Source organism: Chenopodium album, chromosome 22 (genome assembly GCF_948465745.1).
Source record: "Chenopodium album chromosome 22, dcCheAlbu1.1, whole genome shotgun sequence".
Lineage (NCBI taxonomy): Eukaryota > Viridiplantae > Streptophyta > Magnoliopsida > Caryophyllales > Amaranthaceae > Chenopodium > Chenopodium album.
Window position 1 is genome coordinate 25,236,524 of NC_137855.1, and position 12,622 is coordinate 25,249,145.

At 39.2% G+C, this 12,622-nt stretch overlaps 1 pseudogene; it reads left to right on the plus strand.

Moving 5' to 3' along the window:
- The first annotated feature begins 11,241 nt into the window (after positions 1–11,241).
- Positions 11,242–11,340, plus strand: LOC145606364 (small nucleolar RNA R71; annotated as a pseudogene).
- Positions 11,341–12,622: the final 1,282 nt, after the last annotated feature.

Consider the following 12,622-nt stretch of genomic DNA (forward strand, 5'->3'; position numbering starts at 1 on the left):
AAGAGAGAATTGAGGATGAGAGTTGATTGTTGATGAGAATTTGATGATTAAAAAAAGGGAGATAAGACCTCTATTTATAAGAAAAAAGAGAAGGTCGAAGAATAAGAAAAGAAATCCGAATTCAAATCGAAATAAAACTCGTAGACAACAGTTTTTATGAATTTTGTTTTTATCATATCTTTTGATCCAGAAGTCCAAATAAGTCATATAATATGTCGTTGGAAAGCTCTTGAAGTCTTCTTTCTAATGCAATTAGAATCAGAGTAAAATCTCTTTTAGATAAAAATATATGAACGAAATAGTAAAAGGGTATCAGTTTTGGATAGAGTTTCGTATATCTTTCATATCTTTTTCGTTATAGCTCGGATTTATTATTATAATATATCATTGGAAAGATAATTTCAAGATCTATCCAAAAATATAAAATTTGGATAAAAAATATGAGGCACGAAAATAATATCTGACTATCTTTGAACATCTTTAAATCCGAATAGAATTAGGAAAGTTTTAAAAAAGGAAAGTTTATATTTAAATCAAATTCCATGATCTTATCTTTTCAAAAAAGGATAATTAAGATATTTTAGAAACTTATAGAAGATTTTAATCAATCCTAATTAGTTTAGGAATAGGATTTAACCTTTGGACCCTCCTCATGATCATTAGGTCGTACGTAAAATCCGGTTTGGGCCCAGTTTAGTATTTTGGCCATAACTTCCTCATTATTCATCGGAATTGGGCTTATAATATATCGTTGGAAAGGTCTTTTAAAGACCCATCCAACTACACCATTATTGGACCCTTATCATGGACCAAACTAAACTAAAATGGACGTTTTCATAAAATATAGTGGGTTTTCGAAAACAGAAAGAAGGATTTTAATAAAAACTAACCGCAACACTCGACTTTTCACACTTTCACCTCATTCGATTATGGTTCGACATGACAGGTATTCATCACTAGGTTTGGTTTTGGGGAGACACAAATGGGTGTCTACAGCGTGCATATCTTTTGAGGCTTTCTTTTTACAATTTCTCTTTTTGAATGTCGGACTTGTATGCAATGGACTCTTGCTTTTGAATAATAGTCTTCCTAGGTAATTATGGTATGCACGGTTTGAGATTACGTTTGGTTGATTCTAGAATAAAGCATGCTAAGATAGTTGTCTAGAACTAGGGGGATCATGAAGCCGGATTCTACTCGTTTGTGGCATGTAGGTAGTTGCTCCCTATCTTTGATTTGACAACCTTAGTGAGTTTTTGCTACAACCATGTGAGATGTATAATTGTTCAAGCTTTCATCAAATTCTTGCATGAGCGGCATGGATCCTTGATTTTCGCAAACCTAATCAAGAATCTTAGCATATGATTCCTAAGACCGTGACCGAACTACCTAGGAAGGACAAAGGCAGCTTTTTCGGGGAGGTATTTTTCTTTTTTTTAGGATAGTCCCTATTATGTTTATTTTTTTTTTTTGGAATTGGGATACATTTACCTACTTGTTACCCCTTTGAGCCTTCTTCCCTCTTTTCAAGCCGCATAATTAGATATTTTGAGCCTTTTGTTTCATTCTCTATCTTTTTGGTTTTTGTGAAGCAAGGGTCAATGTTTGGTGATTGTGGTGTATGAAGTTGGGGTTTGGTTTGATTTGGTACACATATTTGAGTCGTTTTTGTGAATAATGGTAAATGCTTTTGTAAAAGCCATCCAAATTGAGAAAAAGGCAAGGACTAATGCTTTAAAGGAATAATAAAAAAAAATAAAAAAAATAAAAAAAAATACTCCAAGTGTCTTTCACCTCTCTTTGCATTGAGGACAATGCTTCCTTTAGCTTTGGGGGGGAAAGCGTTAAGTCTTCACGCTTTTTGGTCTTATTTTAGTAGAGTATTGCGTTGAATAAGCTTGGGGGTGTTAATACATTTTTGTTTGGTGATTACTTAAGTTTGGTGTTGAGATTTGGCCGGTCTTTGCTTCACATTTTAGGATAACCACCAAATTTTAAATTTTTAGCCTACCTTAACCCTTCTTGCCTTACGTTACAACCTTGGGGAAGACCTTTGGACCTAGGAGTTGAGTCTTTCATCGGTGGAGGGAATCATAGGTTGTGGACTAAGGAAAGGGGATGCGAAATCAAGATGTCGAGTACCCTAAAAACTTTGATCTTTTTCCGGTTCCTTCGCGGAATCTATGAGATGCTCACTAAGGGGAGATATGAGATTAGTAGGGGGAACGCGGTAAGACTGTTTGGGATGAAGGTGGAGTGTGATAACTAGTTCCTATGCTTAGCATATTTATGTTTCAATCACCCTTAGGTATCTTATAACGTGCATACCATAATTCACTTTAGAAAGGTTGCTATTCATTTGAATTATAGTCTCTTTGTAAAGTCCATTTCGTAAAGATTTTGTTTCCTTTTTCCTCTTTCTTTTCTTTCTTTGGTTTGCCTCTTGGGGGTTTGGTGGAGAGTTATGGGTAAACTCTTAGGATACCCTTAAGAGAGCATCACTCGTCCTCTTGAGCGATCTAGGGGTTCAAAATGGCTTGTTGTAGCTAAAAACAACCGTGATTCCTACGACAGTGAGTCCTAATGTAAATTCTTACCCCTCTTTTTCTTTTTATTTGTCCCTTCTTATTCCTTCTTGGCCTTTGTTTTGCTCGGGACGAGCAAAAGTCTAGCTTGGGGGAATTTGATGAGTGTCATTTATGGCACTCATAAGTTAGTCTTTTAGGTTATTTCTTTCCCTTTTTGTTGCTTTCTTCTCTTAGTTTTGGTCCTTTTTCCTTTAGTTTCTCATTTTTCCTCTTTTCTTTATGATTCTCGTGTTTTTATCGTGTTTTCCTTTATTTTGCTCTTTTTCCCTTTTATTTCCTTCCTTTGTTTACTTGTGTAGGTATTGTGAGATTCACCTTGGCAAAGGATACAATTCGGGACCTCAATGATCAAGCAAGGAAGAAGCATTTGGCTAGAGAGGGCTTAGAGAGGCCTTGGAGAGACCTCGGAGAGGTCTCCATGGCATTCCACCAGGCCGCGGGCGCGGGTCATCAAGCCGCGGGCGCGGGCTTATGTTGCTCAAAAATGCCAAAAGTTGGCATGAAATAGCCGCGGTTGCCCCGCGGTCTCTCCGCGGGCGCGGGCAAAATGGAGAGGCCTCTCCGCTCAGAGAGACCGCGGCCCCCCTGATCAGCCTTTGGGAGCAGGGGATCATGCCGCGGGCGCGGGTCATCTCCCCGCGGGCGCGGGCCCCTGATGCCGCGGGCGCGGGTGCTGCCCAGCCAGCCCACGGAGGGTTCCGTACCCATTTTTCCGCGGGCGCGGGCCTATCGGGAGAGGGCGCGGGAGCTGCCGATTTCTTCTTAGCTTATAAATAGAATTGTATTTCCTTTTTGAATCCAACTTTTTTTGATAATATTTCATTAGTTTAGTTTTAGAGAGAGAAGTTAGAGAGGAATTCTTGGTTTTGGATTTGTAACTCAACATTTGATCAATCAAGTTTGGATTTCTTCATTTTCAATCATCAATATTAGTGAGAATCTCTTCCTTCTTTCATCTTTTACTTACTTGCTATTTGATTCTTTTTGCTTGATGCTTGTTTTTCATGGATTTGAGTTTGATAATATTGAATACTTTGATTTCTATTAGATTTTGATATAGAATGATGCTCAATACAATATCTAGTTATTTGGTTTTGAATCTCACCATGATTAGTGAGTAGATTAGTTGCTAGAGAAAGGGGGAAGCATGTTTGATTAATGGAAATGCTAGTTGATGCTCTTTGATTGATTGATTTGTTGCAATTAAATTGGTTGACATAGTTTTGCATGAGATTGATTAGATTAGGATTGATCACCCTATAAGATTAATCTAGATTGCATTGCAACTCTTAATGACATGACCAATTGATTTGAAGGTTACTCTAATTGATTGAGTTTGCTTGTGATTCTTCTTGGTTTGCCTTTCATAGTAACCACTAGATTGGCCTATAGGAGATAGTATTTGAACTCTGTTGATTGCTACTATTGTTTGTCCATTGCAATACTTGAATTAATTAATTGAGCTTTAATCTAGCATTATCATTGATCTTGCATGTGGAACCCATATCCCTAGTGTTTAGAGCCTTGATTATTTGTTGAATTTGATCTAGTTCATTTTAGCACCAACCATAATCTCATTTTCGACTCCGAGGTAGCTTGACTTAGACTTTAGTTTTCATCATTGCATTCCCTTGGGATCGACCCTTAACTTGCCCTATATTCATATAAGGTTGGTTAGGTGTTTACAAATTTAGTTTGGCTTGGGGAAAGGGTAGATAACGACATGCATTTTCCTCTTGTCACCTTTGTCCTTCCTAGATAGTTCGGTCTCGTGTTTGAGAATCATACATAAAGCTTTATTAGATTAGGTTTGCATAGTCAAGGATCCATGCCGCTCATACAAGGAATGTTGAAGGCTAGAAAAAACAAGTAACCTCACAAGGTTGTGGCAAAAACTCACTCGTGGTGTCAAATCAACTATAGGAAGCAACTACCAACGTACCACAAACAAGTAGAATCCGGCTTCATGATCCCCCTAGTTCAAACCAACTACCCTAGCATACACTATCCTAGAGTCAACCGAACATAGTCCCAAACCGTGCATACCTTTACAACCTAGGTAGAAAATCATGCAAAAGACAAGTCCAATGTACAAGGTTCATTTCATAAGAAAAGAAATAAAAAACAATGCCTCAAAATCACATCAAAAATGAAAAGAAAAATAAAGGAAAGTAAGAGAAAAAGTAAAATAAAAGAGAGTAGAAGAAAAGAAACGGAGACATAGAAAAGGAAAACATAGGAGAAATAGCATGCAAAGGACTAGAAAGCAAGTTAATCACATAAAATTCCCAATCGACAAACAAGTGATCGATAGACAACAAAGTCACCGATCCCAAACACATTACGTGTTAACAAGCATCCATCCTCGAACCATTCAACTTCTCCTAAACTAATCCTATTCTATGCAACCAAGGAAAATAAAGAGAAAATAAGAAAGGTCTCACCGGGTTTCCAAGCTTAGCAAAAATAAATTAAGCGATTAGAAACCACCTCGTAGCATGCCATATCCATAAGCTCTTCAAGGAACCAAGTGAGAAAAAGAAATAAAATAAACTGTGAACAAAGAAAATGGTTAGTAACTTCAAAACAAATAAAAGAAAACAACAAATAAAAGGAAACTAAACTAAGCAAGAAGTATATACAACTATAGGAAAGAAAAGCTAAACTAACCAAAGAATAGAAGAATAAAAGAAATAAAGCTAAGTAAACAATAAAGTCTAAACTAACTAAAGAACTACTCTAAACTACAAGATTTGGATTTAAGGGATTTGGAACAAAGGGTTTTGGATTAAGGGATTTGGATATAAGGGATCATCAACAACAACATGCCAAGCAAAACATCACCACAAACAACAAGCATCCAAGCAAATCGGGCAAACAAGCTAGCTACAAGGAAAGTAGCCTAGAGATCAAGAAAATGAGGAAAACAAACAAGAGGAATGAAAATAAACATGCAAACAACTAAGGTATGTACACAACAACAAAATTGGTCACCGAGCAAGTTATTAGTTCCCCCAAGCTAGATAACAATACATCTCAACATCCCAATCAAAAGAAAACATGCATCAAAAATATAAGGGATGGAGGCAAAAAGCATGAGAAGCTAAAGGAACTAATAACTACTACCATCACCACCACCACTCCCACTCGGCCCGGCCCCATCGGGGTCTCTGTTGCGTTCGGGGTCATCGAAGGGATGAGGGTAGGGCTCCCATCCTCCGGTGTACCCCTCGGGCCACCCATAAAGCTCCTTGAAAAGATCTTGTTGCCAAGGAGCAAGAGGGGTGAAGTTATCGGGCAAAATGAGTTCGAAGGGGTGGTTGGGATGGACATGGGGGTAGTTAGGATCACCCCTATAGTCACTACCACCCGGAGCCTTGTAATCATAGTTACCGTGCTCGTCCGGATAGTAGTGACGCTCGGTGTCGGGGTTAGAAGGCCCCGACCAATAAGGATGCCCAAACGAAGGTAGAGGACCTTGTTGGGGCGGGAAGTACAGATAGTTAACCGGGGGAGTAATGTTCCCACAGTTAACCTCCGCCTCATAAATTTGTTGTTGTTGTGTAAACATACCTTGTTGCATCTCTTGAATACCTCATAGTTGCTCATAGATGGCCCCAAAGTCTTGATCATACATGCCATCCACGTGGATTCTCAATCCACTCATTTGCTCACTAAGAGCCCTCAAATCCGCATTGGCGAAAGCATGTTTCCCTTGCTCTTGCTCTTGCTCTTGAGGAGCTTGTTGTTGTGGAGAATAATGTTGTTGTTGTTGATGTTGTTGTTCTTCTTCATCATCTTCTTCCTCATCCTCATCGGAGTCAAAGTTGGGATGCCGGAAGGAATTGGGAACATGCCACATATTGTTGGCAATCCGAGCCAAAGAAGTCAAGCTGGGGTTAGGCAAGTAGCACCAATGCTCGTTGCCCCTAAGCCACTCATATCTCCCCTCGCTATAGCCCTTGGAGATTAATTGGATTTGACCCAATTGTTGCATATTGAGGTAGATAGAAGTTGCATCCCCGATCTCCTTACAAAATGGGAGATAAGCATCGAGGCGAAGGCGAGTTAATAGCCTGGTTACCATGCCCCCGCATGGGATCTCTCCCGTACTCCTCTTGTGAAGGTCCAAACAATATTGGGCAAAGATATAACCCAAGTTCAACCGGCCCACATACTCCGGGCGGGTAGACAACCAAAGTACCTTGAGCTCCAACTTACTCAACTTCCCCATTTCTTGTTTGGGGAACAAAACATAGCCCAAAAGACGGTGTACAACCCTAAGGCAAGGTTGGTACACCGCTGAGATCTTAGCCCGGTTGGTGATAAACTCAATACCACCTGAGATGTCTTCCCACCATGAGTTTTGATCATACTCCGGGAAGATGTAGTGTTCAACGTTGACAATATCCCCGTGGGGATCAAAATCCAGAGCGGCGTTGAACTCTTCCAATGATTGGTCGAAGATGTGGTTGAACAATTGGAAACGCACCCTATATACCCCTCCTACGGGTCAAAGCTCTAAGGTAGCCAAGAACTCCAAAGTAGGCTCCTTATAGGTGTGGTAGGCATCGGAGATGAAAGAACCCAATCGGAGATTTAGAAGCAACGACCGCACATCATTATCAATACCCAATTTCAGCATATCGGGTTGGAAGTAGTGGCGAGTTTGTTTTAGGATTCTTTCTTCCTTCAAGTTTTGGTAGAAGGTCTTTTGTTTGTCGGTGAAGTTTTTCTTTTTGGGAAGAGAGGTTGGGGGTCTTATTTGAGTGGAGGAAGGGTTGGAAGTACTAGGCCTAGAAAATGTACTAGGCCTAGAGGAGGTACTTGGGCGAGGAGGTTCATCGATGCTAACATCGGTTTTTCGTTTCTTGGTGAACTTCTTGAGGTATTTAGACATTTTGAGAGGCTTAGAAAGATCACCAATATACAAAAAGGAGCAAAATCAATGAACCAAGAATACCACACCCAAATTCACCACTTACTACCAAAATTGCCAAACTCCAAATTCATACTTCTTTTCAATCAAAACCAACTCCAAACCAATCAACAACACCAATAATCCAAGAAAAACTCCTTGTCAACAATCCAAGAACAACCACAAGACCAATCCCACAATCACCATATACTACCAATACTCAAAAAATTCAACTCACAAGATTTCAACAAAAAATGATGAGAATCACTACAAAATCAACAAACAATACAATTTTATGCAAAATTAATCAATAAACATCACCAAATCACAACCAATATCAAGATCAAGCATCAAAAATCACAAAATCAATACTACACTATTCATGCTCATACAAATTTTCAATCTATGCAAATTTATGATATAAATGGCAAAATTAAAGCAAGGATTAGTGATTATACCATAAAGAAGCAAGATTAACCAACTTTGAGCAAGCAATTAGAACCACAAAGAAAGCCCCAATTTCGGCCACCAAGAGTAGGAGAGAGAGTGAGTGAAATTTGGGTCAATTTGTGAGGAATTTGTAGTGTAGAAAGGCTTGTGAGTGATTTTGATTGAAAATGGAGTGATTTTGGTGAGGATTTGAGTGATTTTTGATGATGAATGAAGGGGTTGGAGGTGCGCACAAGAGGAGGGTTTGAAGGAGGTTTTCGTGAGCTAGAAGAGGATGAATGAAGGAATGAGAAAAAGAAGAAGAAGAAGGAAAATAAGAAGGAGCACGGCAGCAGGTGTGCGGCAGCACCTGTTGCTGGTGCGCCTGCACACGCAGGCTGTGCGCCCGCGCAGGCCTCGTGTGCAGCCGCACAAACTGGGCGCTTCTAAATCCTTCTTTTTCTCATCATTTTGATACTTACTGCCTATTTGGGTGCGCACATGAATCATGATGGTGATGAGGAATAACATAGGCAGTAGCTAAAATCATTTTCAAAGACCTCAAAGTTGAAAACTCATGTGCTCACCACAAAAATTCACTAAGTATCAATTTCCTCCAACTTTCAAAACATGAATTTCCTATCTTACCTCTCTAAAATTCTTACCCTTTTACCTCAAATTTCGATTAGAATCGAACAAAATATGATTTGTGCCACGAACACCTTCCATTCATCATGCATACTTGTAGAATTCCAATCCCGCAAAAGGTCATCCTAAAAATCCAATCAAGTAGAAAAGTAAAAGAAAAGACAAAGTAATAAAAGAAACAAAAATAAGAAAATTCAAAAATCAAAGGGAAAAGTTAGAAACTCCGAGTTGCCTCCCGAGAAGCGCTTGCTTAAGGTCCTAAGCTCGACCCTTCCTCCAAATCATGGAGGATCAAAGAACACCACCTTCTTCAAGGTGGTTGATAGAGCAAAATTTTCTTCAATTTTGAGCAACTTCTCATTGTTGCTTAATGAAACCTTCACAAAATTCTTTTCAAATTCTTCCTTTTCCTTTCTCAACTTTTTTCTTTTTCTTGTTTTCTTCGAGTCACGAGCCTTTTTCTTCGGCTTGACTTCAACATCTTTAATCATGGAAGCTTTCTCTTCATCTTGAGAATTAAGCTTGAACCAATTTGGAATCTCAATTTCTTTCTCATCCCTTGGCTTTTGAATTACAAATTCTTCTTCACTAACATCATTAAGACTTGCACAAACATCATCAATAATCTCAAAAACATCGTTAGTAGAAGAATCAATCATGCACATATCATCAATGGAACGAGAAAGACTAGCACATGCTATATCTTGCACACAAGATAAAGACTCATGCATTGGCTTCAACTTAAAACTCTCTTCCAATTTTCCACATCTCAAAATGATTTGACCTCCCTTCACATCTATTAAGGCTCCTGAGGTGGCTAAGAAATGATTGGAATATGCTCATCCTCATCAATCTCCAAAACAACAAAATCCACGGGAAAGACAAACTCTCCAATCTTTAAAGGAACATCATCAATTCTTCCCTTAGGAAGCTTAATAGAGTGATCGGCCAATTGAAGTGTTATATTAGATGGTTGAAGCTCACCTAGATTAAGCCTTTTGAAAACCGAAAAGGGCTTAATATTCACACTAGCCCCTAGATCACACAAAGCATTCTCAAAAACCATTTTCTTGATTTGACAAGGGATTGAAAAATTCCACGGATCTTCCATTTTCTCCGGAAGCTCACCATGGATAAGAGCACTAAAACACTTCCCTCCTTCCACCGAACTACCCTCATCAAAATCTTCCTTCTCCTCTAGTATCTCCTTAAGGAACTTTGAGTACTTAGGCATATCGGGAATTGACTCGGTAGAGGGTGTGGAATCAGGAACTTCCTTAAGAACTTCAAGGAACTTCCCAAATTGCTCATCCATTTTGAATCTCAAATATTTTTGGGGATATGGTAGATCGGGAAATCTCTCTACCTCACTCATCTTTTCAACAACATATTCTTCTTTTTCCTCATCCTCACAATAAATTTCCTTGGACTCAACCCTCTCCACTTCATTTTCCATAGCACCACGCTCATCTCTTTCCTCTTTTGAACAAGAAACTCCCTCATCAAAATCATTTCCACCACTTGTGGCAATAGAGTACACGGGTTTCTTTGGTTCAACACCTTGGGAAGGCAAAGATGAAGGACTAGCAAAATCCTTAATAGTGCTTGCTAATTGGGTAATTTGAGTCTCAAGCATCTTATTGTGGGTCATCATCTCATTGAATTTCTTATCACTAACCGCCATATAGGTGTAAATGATCTTGGTTTGATTATCAATCAATTCCTCCAAAGTAGTCTTAGGAGAAGAAGGTTGTGAATAGGAATTTTCACCTTGAGTCTTTGGAACAAAACCGGGTGGGGGACCTCTTTGAACATTGTTTTGAAAATTTCCCCTTCCTTGATTGTTCCAATTACCCCTATTTTGATTTGAACCATAACCTTGATTATTGTTACCACCACCATGATTATAGTTACCATTACCTTGGTTATGAGTTACATAACCTTGGTTTTGATTACCATAATTTTGGTTTTGATTACCATAATTTTGACTTTGATTTTGGCCACTATAACCTTGGTTATGGTTACCACGAGAACCTTGATTCCCTTGGTTCCTATAACCACCACTATGATTATAGTTGTCAAAATTGCCTTGGTTTTGGTAATTCCTATTCCATTGGCCTCTTTGATTATCAAACCTTTGGACATTGTTGTTTGACACAAAATTAACATGTTCACACTCATTGTTGTCAAACTCATCAACACATTCATTGTTGCAATTGCTAAAATCATGGTCATATGATCCACATACATCACAAAACAAACATCCCATAGGCATATTATGTGAAGTAGAAGGAGTTTGAGAGTTAGAAGAAGTACCTCTCCCCTTAATTTGGGAGGGAAGATTTGGAGCTTGGGAAGAGGAAGAAACACTCTCCAACTTGGCCTTGATCGCCGTCATATCCTTTCCCAAGTTTGTCATTTGAGAGGAAAGATTGTTGATGGCATTGAGATGGTCCACCGAGTACAACGAAGATTGCTTGCTTGAAGAATCTTTCCCCATCTTGCCAATCTCTATAGTAAGTCACCACATCTTCTATTATGTCCTCAACTTCTTCTTCGGTTTTGTTCATGATTGGACCACCGGCCCCTCCATCAAGGCATGCTTTGCCTTAAGGACTCAAACCACCGTAGAAGATTTGGATCAATTGATATGTTGGAATTTCGTGGTGAGGACATTCTCTTTGGTACTCCTTGAATCTCTCCCATGCCTCATAAAGACTCTCATTTGGCTTTTGCTTGAACCCTTGAATTAAAGCTCTTGCCTCCACCGTTTTCTTATGAGGATAGAAACGGGACAAGAAAGCTTTAGTGACATCATCCCAAGTTCTCAAAGAATTGGGCTTCACCTCTTTGTCTAGCCATTCCAAAGACCTTCCTGAGAGGGAGAAAGGGAACAACTTAAGGCGGATGAATTCTTGAGACACTCCATTAACCTTGATCGTGTTACAATATTTTTCAAACTCCTTAAGATGGTTCAATGGGCTCTCGTTCTTGGCCCCACTATATTGTCTCCTCTCAATTAGGGTGATCATTGCCGGCCGAATTTCAAAGTCGTTTGCCGGTGTTGTAGGTGGAGCTATGCCGCTCTTGAACCTATATGCACCGGGTACTCCCAATTCTTTCAAGGCAACTCTTGGTTGTTCTCCCATGACTTGCTCTTGTTAAATTTCTTCTTCGCTTGAGGAACTATAATCCAAAGTCTTGTTTGCTACTCTCCTCCTTGAGAGAGTTCTTTCAATCTCCGGATCAAAGGGAACAAATGAGCGATCTCGGGACCTATGCATACAACACTCAAAGAAAATATAAGTAGCACGGCTACAAGTGTAGCCTAAACTGTAAAATCTTTTTGTATTTTGCAAATGAAATGAAATAGACTCAACAACAACATGCACTCAAAGCACCATTCCCCGGCAACGGCGCCATTTTGATGGGAAGGAGAACGGTAGGTCGTTGGGCTACCACCCCACCTAATCAAATAAAATTTGTAACTTAACAAACCCCTATTTAGTGTAGTGGTAAGTCAAGGTCGAACCCAAAGGAATGGAGGTCGAATGCACAATGCCTAAGTCAAGCTATTTCGAAGTCAAGTAAAAGGGGTTTATGAAGAAAACTAGAGCTAGAGCTAAATGATGCAAGAACTTATATGAAATCAATCTAAAGACACTAGGGCAATGGATCCACATGTAATTGTAATGGAAAATGGTAATTTGGGAGGTCAAACCGACTAAGTCAAGTGATATGAAGGAAGATCATCATGTATCCAAAAGAGCATACTAAGATGGTTCACCTAGAGGTCTAACTAGCGTCAACTACGCTAAACACTACCTAGGGAACGTCACAAAGCACCTCAATCGTGAAATTGCAAGTTACTAATCAATGGTCCGTATCATAGCAAGCTCACAATGCAATCTAGTGCAATAATCAAAGATGGCCAAACCTCAATTAATCACACACATGCACATGAATTATCAACCAAATTTAATCATATCATCAACTCCATCAATTATCCCCAAATTACTCTAATCCATTATTCAAACAT